Below are 14,829 nucleotides of genomic sequence, written 5' to 3'. Positions count from 1 at the left end.
CTTGCATGTAATTATGGTCCAGTTGCAAATTAAATACAATTGATAATATATGCTTAGTTCTTCTGTGACCACAATTTTTAGTTGATTATGAAAAAAAAAAAAAATATATATATATATATATATTATCACGTTCACATGGATGACTTTTTTTTTTTTTTTTTCCTCATCCCAGGCCTCACAATTGACCACTTAAGAGTTGTGGCGAGAGTTCTGGTGCAAAAATTGTCTCTAGACTTTTTCATGTGCATGATACTCCATGTAATAATTTTCTTTTTTATTTATTTGTTTTTTGGGTTAATGTTATAATGTTTAAAAGTGATATATAAATAACCCATGTATTTTTTTTTTCTAAGAAAGAAAGAGATAAGGTAACGTAAAATAATGTTTAAAAATGAGATAGAGATAGTGTCCTAAGTTTTAGGCTGAATGGAGAAGATAAAGGAAAAAACCTAAAACTTAAGAAAAGTAAATTACTTTTTTAATCAGTTTGTGTTTTTTAATTTAAAATTATTTAACTAAATGATAGAGATATTTCAGAGAGTTTAAGAAATTGTGTGGGGGTATTTTAGTACTTAAAAAGTTGAAAACCAAATCGGGAATCCTGTTATTAATAGTATAGATAAGGTTTTTTTTTTTTTTTTGAGGGCCGATGATTAATAAGGATAGAAGTTACTATTAATGTAAAAGCAATGTTAATATTTGGTCCCATAAAAAAATAATAAATAATTTTTTTTAAATGTGTGTGTGTGTGTATATACACTAGTCTCATCACATGCACTTTGCACCTACGATGAGGCTTTTTTTTTTTTTTTTTTTGGTTTAGTGTTATAATTTTTCTTTTAAAAAAAAAATTATGATGAGTTTGTTTTGAAGATATGGATTAGTAGGAAAATGTCCTATTTTGTAGGCATTTTAAGTGGAGTTGGGGATATATTTTTACCAACTTGTCCTCAAGTTTTTCCCCTCTTAAACCTAAAGTTTAGGGGTATTTCTGAACCACATAAAAGTCCAATATATATATATATATATGTGTGTGTGTGTGTCTCATTTTCTTTTTACTTTTAGGTTGTTTAAATAAATCTTCTCAAAAAAAAAAAGGTTGTTTAAATAAATTAGTTTTTATTCTTTTGTAACACATTTAATATAAAAGTTACCAGGTTTTACAGTTTTTTATAAACACAATGTAAATACGCTACCATAAGTATGCAAAAGCCAAACTTACTCATGAAAGAACTAGACCATGAGAAAAAAAAAAAAAAAAATTCTTGATTTAAGTGTGAAAATATCATACCCAAGCCCTTTATTGGGGAAAAATATACTTTTCATCGGTATATACTGCATGTAAGAGGTATAGGGCCTGCTTGGTTTCAAAAAGTGGTGTATCCACTTTTCATTTATTTTATTCTATATTCAAATCCTGAATTTGAATATAGAAAAAGTACTTATTTCACAATTGGTAATGTTTGGTAAGTTATTTTGAATATATAATTTGGCTATAAAATATATCATACCTAGGTTTGGTCATTGTTTTCTATTTTTTTTTTTTAAATTAACTTTTTTCACTCACACACATCGCATCACTAAAAAAAAAAAAAGTAACATTTTTGTTTTCACAGTATTTACGAATATGCCACTGTATTCATATTCATAGAAAATGAAAACACTGAAAAGTTGTATTCATTTTCTGTATTCAAATCCACTTTTTTTAAAAAGTAAAAATGAATATTGACTACAAAAACACAACCAAGCCAATTTTTTGGTGGTGGGTCGCACAAAAAAATGAAAATGAATACTGAAAATACCACTTTTTTTTCTCTTAACCAAATAGGTCCATACCTTCTCCATTATTGGCCATGGTTTTCAAACTTGGATCGGACTGCCCGGTCCAATCGGGTTAACCGTGAACTGGCTCAAAGACCAATTTTTTAAGCATCAAGAACTAGACATTGCACCAAAGTACGTGAACCGCTCAAACCATGTGTGAATCGTCCGGTTTTTAAAGAACAGAACATGTTTCAAACACGGTTCAAGTCAAGGTCAATATTTGAAAAAATATGTTCCACTTTTTTCTCTTAACCAAACAGGCCCATACCTTCTCCATTATTGGCCATGGTTTTCAATCCAAGACCAGACCGCCTAGTCCGACTAGGTTAACCATGAACTGGCTCAAAGAACATTTTTTTAAGCATCAAGAACCGAACATTACAATAAAGTCCGTGAACCGCTCAAACTGCGGGTGAACCATTCTGGTTTTAGAGAACCAGATAAGGTTCAAACACAGTTCAAGTCAAGGTCAATATTTGAAAAAATAAAGACCAATTTTTTAAGCATCAAGAACCGAACATTACACTAAAGTCCGTGAACCACTCAAACTGCGGGTGAACCATCCGGTTTTTAGAGTCAAGGTCAATATTTGAAAAAATATATGTTTAAGTTGCTAACGGTAGGAATAGAACCTAGTAGCCCGACAAACAAAAACATACACGCTAACTACCACGGCAACTAAGCTTCTTATACAGTAAAATGAAAGCATATTAATTTTAGCTAAACTTTCAAAAATTTAGATATATTAAAAAAGAATCCAATAGTCTGATTATAAAATATATATTTTGATATTAATTAAAATCATATATATTTTATTGTGACTAATATACTTAATATTATTGTATGTGAAACATCAAAATTATCTTATTGTTTAAGCACTATTTTTTACTCTAAAAAAAAAGTAATATTTTTATATTTGAAGGATTAAGTGTAATTATACTTTTATTTTATTTTTTTGTGTTATATTTATATATATATATATATATATATATATATATAAGTTGTGAAAATGTACTTGAAAATTATTAAATTTCTCTATATCTTGTTTTTTTAATCAAAATTACTCATGTTTACAAATATGTTATTTTATTTTGTACTTATTAAATTATTAAATTAATTATGACATTATCACAGTCTGACCTTAAAAACCTTAAATCTCTCTCTTTTACAATTCTATGAACGGTCTGGGTCTTAAAATCATGTTTTTTAGGGGCCAAAGTACTCTCTATTATAAATAGAGATTAACATAAAAATTAATTACAATGAATGCCAATTAGAAACAAAAATTTTTCCCAGAGTGTTTTTAACGAAGATGTGTAGCAGTGGTGCGGGTTAATAATTTTATCAAGCAGAAATAATTGTGATAGCGATTCCACACACAAATGTGGAAAAGGTGTTTCCAACTTTTTTGAATTATTCATCATTTAAGCTTTTGATGGGCAGTTTTATCTCGTAATATAGATATCTTCTCCAACCAAATATCATACACAACACGAGCTAGTTGTCAATTCCGTACCTCCTGGCAGTAATGTGAGTATTAAATTAAATCTACCATGCGCGTAGCCATGTGTGTACAGTATATATTAATGTGCAAAAGTGTTTCCTAAACTTCTAAATTGTCTTTTAAATTTTTGATGCTTTGTGAATGAAGAATTTCCTTTCATCCAAAAATGGCACGAGTGACATGGCACATGGCCAGCCAAGCTTCAGGGCTGTATTTCATATGTCCCATGTGATTATTGTAGCTATATTCAAATGTGCCAAGTAGGGAAAATTAGTTAGAGGCACATGCACAAGCTAGATTTTAGGAAGTTGTTAGAAGTAGAAGCCATGTGCTGTATTAAACATAGCTTGTGATTAGAATGCATTCCCAAATTCGATCTAGTCTAAACAGCAGCACATCACATTCCCTGCATCAAAATACTGACTTCAGCACAATTATGTATATTGATATACTTAAGTCAAAAACTTAGTGCTTAGAGTTGAGTATGGTGCCTTCATGTTTGATAATCCATTGTTTGGGTTTGGGAGAAGAACCATCTTCAGATTGCAATCTTAAAGATTGAGAAGTGGGTTCTGCTATATTTTTATATTGTATTCTGCTGTCAGTTGATCTCAATACTTAAGGTTGTAATAGATTTACAAGCTAGCAAAACAAAATCTTTGTTTGGTTGTAGAAGGTAGACCAACTTCAGGATGGTTGACGACTTCCTTAGCAAAGGAACCCCTAGCAATATTGGAGCATTTTGGTAGTAAAATGAAAATTCATAGCAATGGCCATTCTTTTAGTCTTTCTCTATGCAGTGATCAATTTTAAATTTAGTTTCAACAGATTTAGGGTGCATGATTTTGTGTTTATGGTTAGGCACCTTGTACATTCAATGTAGATAGAGAAAAAGGGAAAAGAATTTGTAACAGTTGTAAAACATTGGTAGAAACTTCCAAAACCCTAACTCTTCAAATTTTTGCACACAGTGCAGCATATTGTATATACAAGTTTGTGGGCACAGACATAGATGATGCAGGAAACCAAACCAGGTAAACTTCATCTCCAGTAGCAAATCTTCCAGCATAGTCTTTTAAAAGCCTCTCGAGTGCTGAAACAAATGCACATAGTAATCAAAATAAGCCTAATGCCATTAAGGAGCAGAAACCATCCCACAGTGGCACAAAAAGTTCACATGCGACTGGAATTTCCAGGGAGAGGAACCCAGTTGTTAAAATGATCAAGATAATCCATGAAAATAATATTATACAAGCCCTCGTTTTCCCCCAAACAATTAGGATGATTTTTTTTGGGAGATATGAGCACTAATCTGGTTGTCCATACAAACAAACATGTATAATCCCTCCGCCAGATCAAGAGTCAATTGTCCACTTAACATGTCTTCCTTACTCCAGTTGAGTGTCCATGTGTAGTAAGCTCTATTGAACTTATAAAAGAAATTAGTATCAAGTCTATTGACAATGTGCCAAAGTTATTTGCTAATCTCATTAACCACAGACCATGGAGGGAGTTTGGAACTGATACAGATAATTAAAATCAGAATCCAATATCTCCTAAATAGCTCATGGAAGGACTAATTTCTCAGCTTGTAACTTTATAGTGCACGTATGTTTACAAATACTATTTATCAGATAACTTCACTTACATCTTGCTAAATTTCTATGTGTTTTCTCAATTTAAAAGAAAGTGTAACAGGATTGGAGGGATTGGTCTTGTCATCAGCTTTTAAATTCAACCAGCCTTCAAACATGTGAGACTGGCATGGTAGAAAGATATTTTTGAATTTTCTGCTTTCATGGGCCACAAAAACTTCTTAATTTTAGTTCTAGGTATTATGTCTGATAAATTACCAATTGTCCTAAAAGCTTAAACTATTAGAAAATGGTGAATTTAATCTTAATCTAACACTCTCCCTTCACGTGTGGCCCTAAACTGTCCTTATTAAGTAGGGCCCAACATGTGGAAATTTTATAAATGGGAGGTAAGCTGAAGACATGGTTTCAACCCAGCTCCTCCAACTTTAATACCATAATAAATTACGAATTGTCCCAAAAGTTTAAGCTATTAGAAAATTGTAAATTTAATCATGTAGTCTAACAATGTCTAAATGTTATAGTGTGTAGCACAATCTAGAACTGACCTGGTATCTACTTATTCTTTCAAATCTTTCATCTTTATTTTTTTCCTGCTTTGGGGCCCGCCTGCCAGGGAAGGGGGGAGTACTGTGCAGCTTAGTCAAATCTTACCTACAAAGCCTTTCTTGATATAATGTTGAGACCAAGCAAGTTTCACATCAGGATCAGAACTAATTTTTTCCTCAATGCACTTCTGAATATAGGAGGAAAAGCAGCAAAACAAAATTTATATCATATAAGTTCTAAAAATTTAATGAAAATAACAACATAGGGGTATATAACCACAACAGTCTCACAAGGATGTATACCAGTGTAGCTACTTTCTGAAGAGGCTGAATGCTTGAGGAAACAATATTGGCAGCCTACATATCAAGTTATAAAGGCAATTCCATTATTGTGTGAATATTAGCAAAAAATGGATAAGGTACAGCAAAGAATTATGCCTTATTAGATCAGGAAGCTCTAAACATTTCCTCAAGGCTGGACAAGAAAGTAAATCCGAAGAGTAATTTTGAAAAATATTATCTAAACTAAAATATTGTTTTCATCCCTCAAGTTTGCTTGAATTTTTTTTTTTCATCCCTAAAATTTAAAAAGTTTTTTTTCCCTAAATTATTGAAAACATTACACCATTTGTCATTAAACTTTAAAATTTTCTCTTTTAATCTCTGAACTATTGAAAAAAGTTCTTTTATCATTCCTAAACTTTAAAAAAAATCTTCCATACTAAGTGTGTGACCAATAGTTTCTTGCCACTTGTTCATCTCATGTGTGTCCTTTTTTTAAAATGTAATGGTCCATGTCAGACATGTCAGATTCTTTAATGCTAAAAATAGTGCCACCTAAACATAGAGGATAAAACTTACAAGTAGTGGACAGAAATATGAAAAGTGTAATGTTTTCAATATTTTAGTGATGAAAAATGATCTTTCTAAAGTTAAGGGACGGAACTGAACTTCATGAAAATTTTACAAATGAAACAATATTTTTTCCTATTACTAGATCAGTCCTTTTAGTGTTATTTATCATGTGTGGCACAATAACTTGCAGGTGTGTTGGCAAGGTTGTATGGAAAAGAACAACCCCCATTTGCTTTTGAAATGGGGTGTCCAATTCAAAGTGAATTAGTATTTAAAAAATCTAAGGGTGAACATGATGCCACCTAATTCAGTTATCATTCCTTAGTTGGTGGAATACAATTTTAAATGATGTCACACTAAATGCATCTTAGATTTCAAAAAACCAAATCTTCACCATGACATAGACCATTTTAATTTAAAAGCAAGCGGATAGGAGCCTGATCCTATCATCCTAGGCATCAATACACAAGGTAGAATTTACTTTATTTCAAAATTACCATAGCGGACACAACCATCCTTGTCAATGTGTACCCCAGTTCACTTAGTGTGTAGTAGGCTTTATGTGCGTTCTTTAATACAAATTATAGGTAGTTGTCTGCATAAGTTTCACCAAGTGGGAAGGATAGAATAGGAGACAGAAACAATTATCATCTTATTAATGTGGCAAAAATGCCAGAGGAATTAAAGGTGCCCGTGATTTGCCTATTGCTGCAATGGTTGAGTTCACTTGGTGCAAACTTGTTGCATATTTCCACGATCGACATAAACAAATTACTTCTAATCTCTCTCGAGGTAAGGTGTGGAGTGATTATGCAATGGAGATCTATAACAAAAATGAGTAGAAAATCACAGGACACACTTTGAGGAATGTTCCCGAAAAATAATCTGCAAGCGTACAAAATCGTAACAAGTAGTAAAGCGTTTTTAGAAAACGAACGTCGAACCCACAGGGATTAACTATGTTATTGAATACCGAAATTCACTAAATTAATTACTATTTGGAAAATCGAAAATAAATGAAATGTTCTACTATCTGAATTAAATTAAACTATTTAATAAAAATAAATCTACGAATACAAAACGTAAAAATCTAAAAGCGTAAAAAAAATATGATAAGAATGGATCTAGAACGATTGATTTCACCTAACAAATCCCACACAATTTATTCTTCCTAATTATTAAATTCTAATAATCTCTCGTTGATGATTAAAAATTCCTTAAGTATTCAATATCTTCTCTCAAATAATATCAAAAATATCTTCAACTAACAATTCCATATCTCTATGTGAATTTAATTAATTGGAGACTCATTATGTACTTTGAATTTTCTAAAAAAAAAAAATCACACTAATCGCAGTAAAGCATCTCTACTTTAGCTCAACTAATGGTGTTTAATTCTAGAACTAAAATAACAAATCACCTCTCGGTCTCATTGTCATTCAATTGATCAAAAAATAATTCGTAAAAAAAAAAATAGTAAGCATTAAGAATAAGAATTAAACACTCAATCATGGAAATATTAAAAATAAAATAACTCAGAATATAAATTGTGTGTTTATTACTAGACTACATCAACACTCTAGAAAATAAAATTTAGTTCATAATAAAATTGAAAAGAAAACAAATAAAACTTATGTCTTTCATCTGAATTGGTTGATCAACATGAAGCACTCGCCCTTGTCCTCAGATCCTCCTCTTCAGAAAGACTCCCACAAGCAAATTCTTCTATGCGGCGCCTGCAGCCCTAGCACTGGCCTCCCTGAATTTTGCCCTAAAGATCCTTTAAATAGGTCAAGGAATCCTATTACAAGTTGAATTCCCGTTTGGAGAAAATCCCAGATTTTTAGGCTTCACTTAACCGACTATTTGGCCCATTTAACTTCAGAATTCAGGCTTTTGGTAAACTACAAAGTTGTAGCCCTTTAAATTAACTTTCCAGCTCAACTTGAATCATCTTGATTGGACATCTGAGTCCAAAGTTATGCTGAAAATACTAACTGATGTGCAGGCTAGAATCCTAATCCGAATTGGACTTGGATTTGGTGCAAATTTCCTTTGATTCCTTGCTCCAGTTGGACTTAAATTTAATTGGGTTGGTCTTCTTTTGAATTCATGCCCGGCTGGATGTAAGTTGACTTGATTCAATTGGCCTAGCCCCACTTTGCATGTAAAGTCCTTGTAGATTAATTTGAAATCTTCTCATTCCTTCAAAGCACAAATGAATAGATAAATATAAATAAAATCAAATCAAATCAAAAGAAATAAAGGAAAACTAGTAATTTTAATAAATAAGAGGATAATAAAAATCATGTAAAAATTACACTTATCAAATTCCCCCAAACTTAAATTTTGCTAGTCCTCGAGCAAAGAAAGAAAAAAAAAAAGAACAACTAAAACAAGCTTTGCTTCATAAATTTAAATTTTTTTTCTTCTTGCCTCAAAGATCTGCAGAAAGCTTATAATTCAAAGGAATCATTCCAAATTAATCAAGTCCAAAAGTTAATTCAAAACTCAACTCCATCGCATTATCATTCTCACTTCATCATTAGCTTCCCGGATAGTTTTATGCAAACAAGTAAATAAGTACGGATCTCTAAAAACTCCAAAAGCTTGCTTTTTAAATCACTCCCCACTAATATACAACAAAATATTACCCAGGATCAATAGGTCATATTAGGCTTATGATGTATGGCTATGGTGAGGGCTATAAAGAAAAGATAAGGTTTTAAGCAAATAGAGCACTCTCACTTCTAAAATATAATTTTTCTCAATCCTTTGAATATCTCAAAATACCTCTCTTCATCAAATTTTTTTTTTTTTTTTTTTTTTACTTACTTCAAGTCGTCACTTATCTTTTGACATGAATGCAGGCATTTGTGATGGATGCACCCAGTTACTCAACAAGTCACAAACTTGAAGTGCTTTTGCATACTCATATTTCAAGTTACAGTTTGACGTAAGAGTAAACATTGGTAATGAATACCCCTAGTTACTAAGCAACTCAAAACATTGGAGTAAATGGAACTTTGTACAATTTTCTTCTTCTTCTTCTTCTTCATCTTTTTTTTTTTTTTTTTTTTTTTCAAACACTCATATATCTTCTCTTTTCTTCAACCCAGTGTAAGAATAGATCAGTTGGATAACTAGGGATAAAGATAATAAAGAGGTAAGCTTGAAAGGCTCAATCGATTCAAAGAATGCCTAAATCACTTCCCAAGTAATATTCTGTATAATTCAACAAGTTCTAGAATAAGTAGAGATCATCCAAATTTACAAAATTCACATAAAATTTCTCTAGGTATGCACAATGATTAATGATCATATCAATTTAAACAAGATCAAGTAAAGAATTAACAACTGGACTTAAGCAATGAGAATGATTCCTAAAAATTATAAGAAACTAGTCATAGACCCGCGCGTTGCGCGTGATAATATTATTGTTTTAGCTATTATTGGTTAATAGTTGGTTTTTCGTTTTCTTTCAAGTTAATATATTGACTTTAAAAAAATATACAATCTAATATATTAATTCAATGACAACAACAATAATAATAATAATAATGTTGAATAAAATAATATGAGAAGAAAAAAAGTAAAAATAAAATATATAACAATAAACACCAAATTAATTATCTCTAAATAAATACCGAATTATTTAAATCATATTATGTAATATTATAATTTTACATTCTTATATACTATCTTTAATTCTTTACAATGCAATATGATAAAATTTAACAACCAAAGTGAAAAAAAAATAAAAATAAAAATAAAATAAAAAAACCTTAAAACACAATTAAATCGCATCAACCTAAAGTAGAGTTCTAAAAAATACAAAAATTTCTCAACCTAAAGCAAAGATGAAAAAAAAAAAATATATATATATATATATATATATCACCAAAAATTGAGAGAGAGAAAAAAAATTTCGTGAAAAAAAATTATGCATATAATGAAAAAGAGAATGCCAAATTTATACTAAAAGGATAACAATAAGAAGAAACAAAATAAAGGGAAAGATGAAGAGTGATATTAAGAGAGAGGGTAGTGGAGAGATGAAAATGTAAAGGGAAAGAGAAATGTTGAAGAAAGTGTAAATGTTAATAAAAGTGAGTACAATTTAATTTATTTAAATTTAAATAAAATATTATATGTTTAATTAAAAAAAGAAAATATAAATAATTTTATTATATCGAGGATGTAACTGAGTTTAAATATTGAATAAAGTAATATGGAAAGATTAAAAAAGTAAAAATATAATATATATAACAATAAACACCAAATTACCAAAATCATGTTATGTAATAGAATAATACATATTACAGAAACAACCATTTTGTGATGGAAAACTATGCAAAGAATGGAAGAGAGAATAACAAATTTATAGAAGATGGTGTGAATATGAAGAGACAAAATAAAAAAAGGTGAATGGAAAGATGAATAGTGACATTAAGGTTGAGGGTAGTGAGGAGATGAAAAAGTAAGAAAGGGAAAGATGAAGAGACACCTTTCTGTGACATTAAAGGAAGGTGTGAATATGAATAGACAAAATAAAGGAATATGAATGGAAAGATGAATAGTGATATTAAGGTTGAGAGTAGTGGGGAAATGAAAAGATAAGGAAGGGAAAGATGAAGAGACAAAATAAAGAAAGATGAAAAGTGTATTAAGGTTGAGGGTAGTGGGGAGATGAAAAGGTAAAGGCATGAGAAAGTTTAGAGAAAATGCAATTATTAAAAAAAAGTAAATGTTAAAAAACAATTATAAGAAAATTGGAAAGAAAAATGATAATGACGTGGATGCTGATGTGGTTTAACGTGAGCACAGTAACATTAAACTCTACGCTTCAGTTTTTAGTAATATATATATTTAATTTTTTTATAATGCAATAGTATAATATTTAGCAATCAAAGAGAACAAAAAAAACTTAAAACATAAAACTAAATCGTACCAAACCAACGTAGAGTTATAACAAACACAAAAATTTATCAACTTAAGCAGAGATGCAGGAAAATAAAATAAAAAATACTCCAAAAATTATTGTGTGTGTGAGAGAGAAAGAGAGAGAGAGAGAGGTAGAAACAACCATTTTGTGATGGAAAACTATGCAAAGAATGGAAGAGAGAATAACAAATTTATAGAAGATGGTGTGAATATGAAGAGACAAAATAAAAGAAGGTGAATGGAAAGATGAATAGTGACATTAAGGTTGAGGGTAGTGGGGAGATGAAAAGGTAAGGGAGGGAAAGATGAAAAGACACCTTTCTGTGACATTAAAGGAAGGTGTGAATATGAATAGACAAAATAAAGGAAGATAAATGGAAAGATGAATGGTGATATTAAGGTTGAAAGTAGTGGGGAAATGAAAAGATAAGGAAGGAAAAGATGAAGAGACAAAATAAAAAAAGATGAAAAGTGTATTAAGGTTGAGGGTAGTGGGGAGATGAAAAGGTAAAGGCATGAGAAAGGTTGGAGAAAATGCAATTATTAAAAAAAGTAAATGTTAAAAAACAATTATAGGAAAATTGGAAAGAAAAAGGATAATGACGTGGATGCTGATGTGGCTTAACGTGAGCATAGTAACATTAAACTCTACGTTTCAGCTTTTAGTAATATATAGATTTGTCAATGAGATCCTCAGCATCATAAGCAATTTTTGTGATTTCTGGTTGGAGAAAAGGCAATTATTAAAAAAAAGTAAATGTTAAAAAACAATTATAGGAAAATTGGAAAGAAAAAGGATAATGACGTGGATGCTGATGTGGCTTAACGTGAGCACAGTAGCATTAAACTCTACGTTTCAGCTTTTAGTAATATATAGATTTCAACCATATTCTTATCATAGGCAATTTTTTTTTTTTTTTTAAAGTCTCCATCCATATAGGGTTTTAATCTCTGTCCATTTACTTTAAATGTCCCTTTTTCTTCATGATGGACTTCAACCGCCCCATATGGGAAAGCTTGGGTTACCACAAACGGTCCTGACCACCGAGAGCGCAGCTTTCTTGGAAAAAGTCGAAGTCTTGAGTTAAATAATAGAACTTTTTTCCCAACTTCGAATTCCCTGCTTAGAATATGCTTATCATGCCATCTCTTAGTTTTGTCTTTGTAAATTCGAGCATTCTCATAAGCATCATTGCGGAACTCATCCATCTCATTGATTTGCAATATTCTCTTCTCGCCAGCTGCTTGTAGATCAAAGTTCAATATCCTTGTCGCCCAATAGGCTTTGTGTTCTAGCTCCACCGGTAGATGGCATGCTTTTCCATAAACGAGCCGGTATGGTGACATCCCGATCGGTGTTTTGAATGCTGTTCTACAGGCCCATAAAGCATCATCTAATTTTCTCGCCCAGTCTGTACGAGAGATATTCACGGTCTTTTCCAATATACACTTCAGCTCTTTATGCACCACTTCTTGCATTGATGGGTTCAATCTTCTCTGGGGTTGGACAATCGGCTTATATTTATCCTCCATTAAAATCTTGTGTGTGCAAATTGAAGGACTAATTCCTTTGATGTCAAAGATGGTCCAACCCAAAGCCATTTTGTGTTCCTGCAAGATTCTCAACAACTTTTCCTCCTCTACATCACTCAAAGAACTGTTAATAATAATTGGAAAAGTAGAGTCTTGGCCTAAGAAAGCGTACCTTAAATTTGATGGAAGTGGTTTGAGCTCAAGTTTAGGTGGTTCCTCTGGTGGAGATGTTGGCTGACATGATTTTAAGTCTTCCACTTTTGGTTGCATTGAAGGAGGAAAGAGTGGTGTAGCCTCCAAATATCTTTCACACTCTTTAACCTCTTCATCTTTGAATTTAACAGGTGTAGAGCGAGTAAGACATACCTCAAGTGGTAACTTTAGAAAACCAATTGCACAAGTCTCATCGGCCATGATCACGTCTCGGTTACTTATTTGAAAACAAGAATGTGTCTCGGAAGGAAATTTCATAGGCTTAAATACATCAAAAGTGACCTCATCCTCTCCGACCCTCAAAACAAGTTTTCCTTGCTGGACATCAATTAAGGTTCTCCCCGTCACAAGGAAAGGTCGACCCAATATCAAAGGGATCTCCTCGTCCTCATCCATATCAAGGACAATGAAGTCAGCCGGGAAGATGTACTTGTCAACTTTTACTAATACGTCCTCAATGACTCCTCTTGGATATTTAATAGATCTATCCGCCAATTGTAAAGAGATAGTGGTTGGCTTTACTTCTCCAAGACCCAATTTCCTGAAAACAGAGAGAGGCATTAGATTAATACTTGCCCCTAAATCACATAAAGCTCTATCAAAATAAGATTTTCCTATAGTGCAAGGGATAGTGAAACTCCCTGGATCTTTCAGCTTAGGCAGCAGCTTCTTTTGTAAGATTGCACTACTCTCCTTTGTCAGCATTACTGTTTCATGCTCCTCCAATTTCTGCTTCTTTGATATAATATCCTTCAAAAATTTAGCATATTTAGGCATTTGTTCCAAAGCTTCAATGAGAGGAATATTAATATGCAATTGCTTAAATATACTTAGAAATTTAGAAAACTGATCATCCATATTATTTTTTTTTAATCTTTGCGGAAAAGGAATTGGTGGATCATAAATTGAAGGAGAATAAGTCTCAAAAGTAACTTCCCTGGATCTTTTGGACTTTAAAGCTTTTTCATTCTCCTTAGTCTTCTCAGCTTGCTCCACTTCTTTCATCTCTGACTCGGCTTCCTTCATCTTTGACTCCTCATTATCCACAGCTTCACCTTGTTTGGCATTTGTTACTTTTGGCTCCTTATATGTTCGCCCACTTCTCAAAGATATTGCCTTTGCATGTTATTTCGGATTGGTGACAGTGTTGCTCGGCAAAGTTCCTGCAGTCCTCTCTGTGAGCATGCTTGAGAGCTGACCGATCTGCACCTCAAGATTACAGATTGAAGCTGAGTTGTTTTGGATCGCCATGTCTGTCTTCTGTATGTACTGCATGAACATGTCCTCAAGTGTCGACTTCTTCTCTTGCTGTGGAAATTGCTGAGGTGGTTTAGCCAACCCTTGGTTATTGCTCCATGAGAAGTTGGGGTGATTCCTCCATCCAGGATTGTACGTGTTCGAGTATGGATTATTTTGATGTTGAAAATTTGACACGTAATTTGCTTGTCCATAACTCGATTGGGCAAAAGGATTTCCCACTTGGCAATCAGCACTTGAATGATTTCCTGAACAATAATCACAAACAACATTAGTTTGAATAGCATTAACATTCATTTTACCTAGTTGTTGAGACAAAGTTGCCATTTGTGCCGCCAATGAGGTAATAGAATCAAGTTCTAAAACTCCAGCTGTCTTTCTTGGCATTGCTCTTTCTGTAGGCCATTGATAGTTGTTGGATGCCAATTCTTCCAGAAGTTCATAGGCTGCATCATGATTTTTATTCATTAAAGCTCCACCAGTTGCTGCATCAACCATAGACCTGTTTGTAGCTCCTAGACCATTGTAAAATGTTTGAACTTGAAGCCATGCTGGA

Source organism: Quercus lobata, chromosome 2 (assembly GCF_001633185.2).
Source record: "Quercus lobata isolate SW786 chromosome 2, ValleyOak3.0 Primary Assembly, whole genome shotgun sequence".
Classification (NCBI taxonomy): Eukaryota; Viridiplantae; Streptophyta; class Magnoliopsida; order Fagales; family Fagaceae; genus Quercus; species Quercus lobata.
This window is presented reverse-complemented; position numbering follows the sequence as displayed.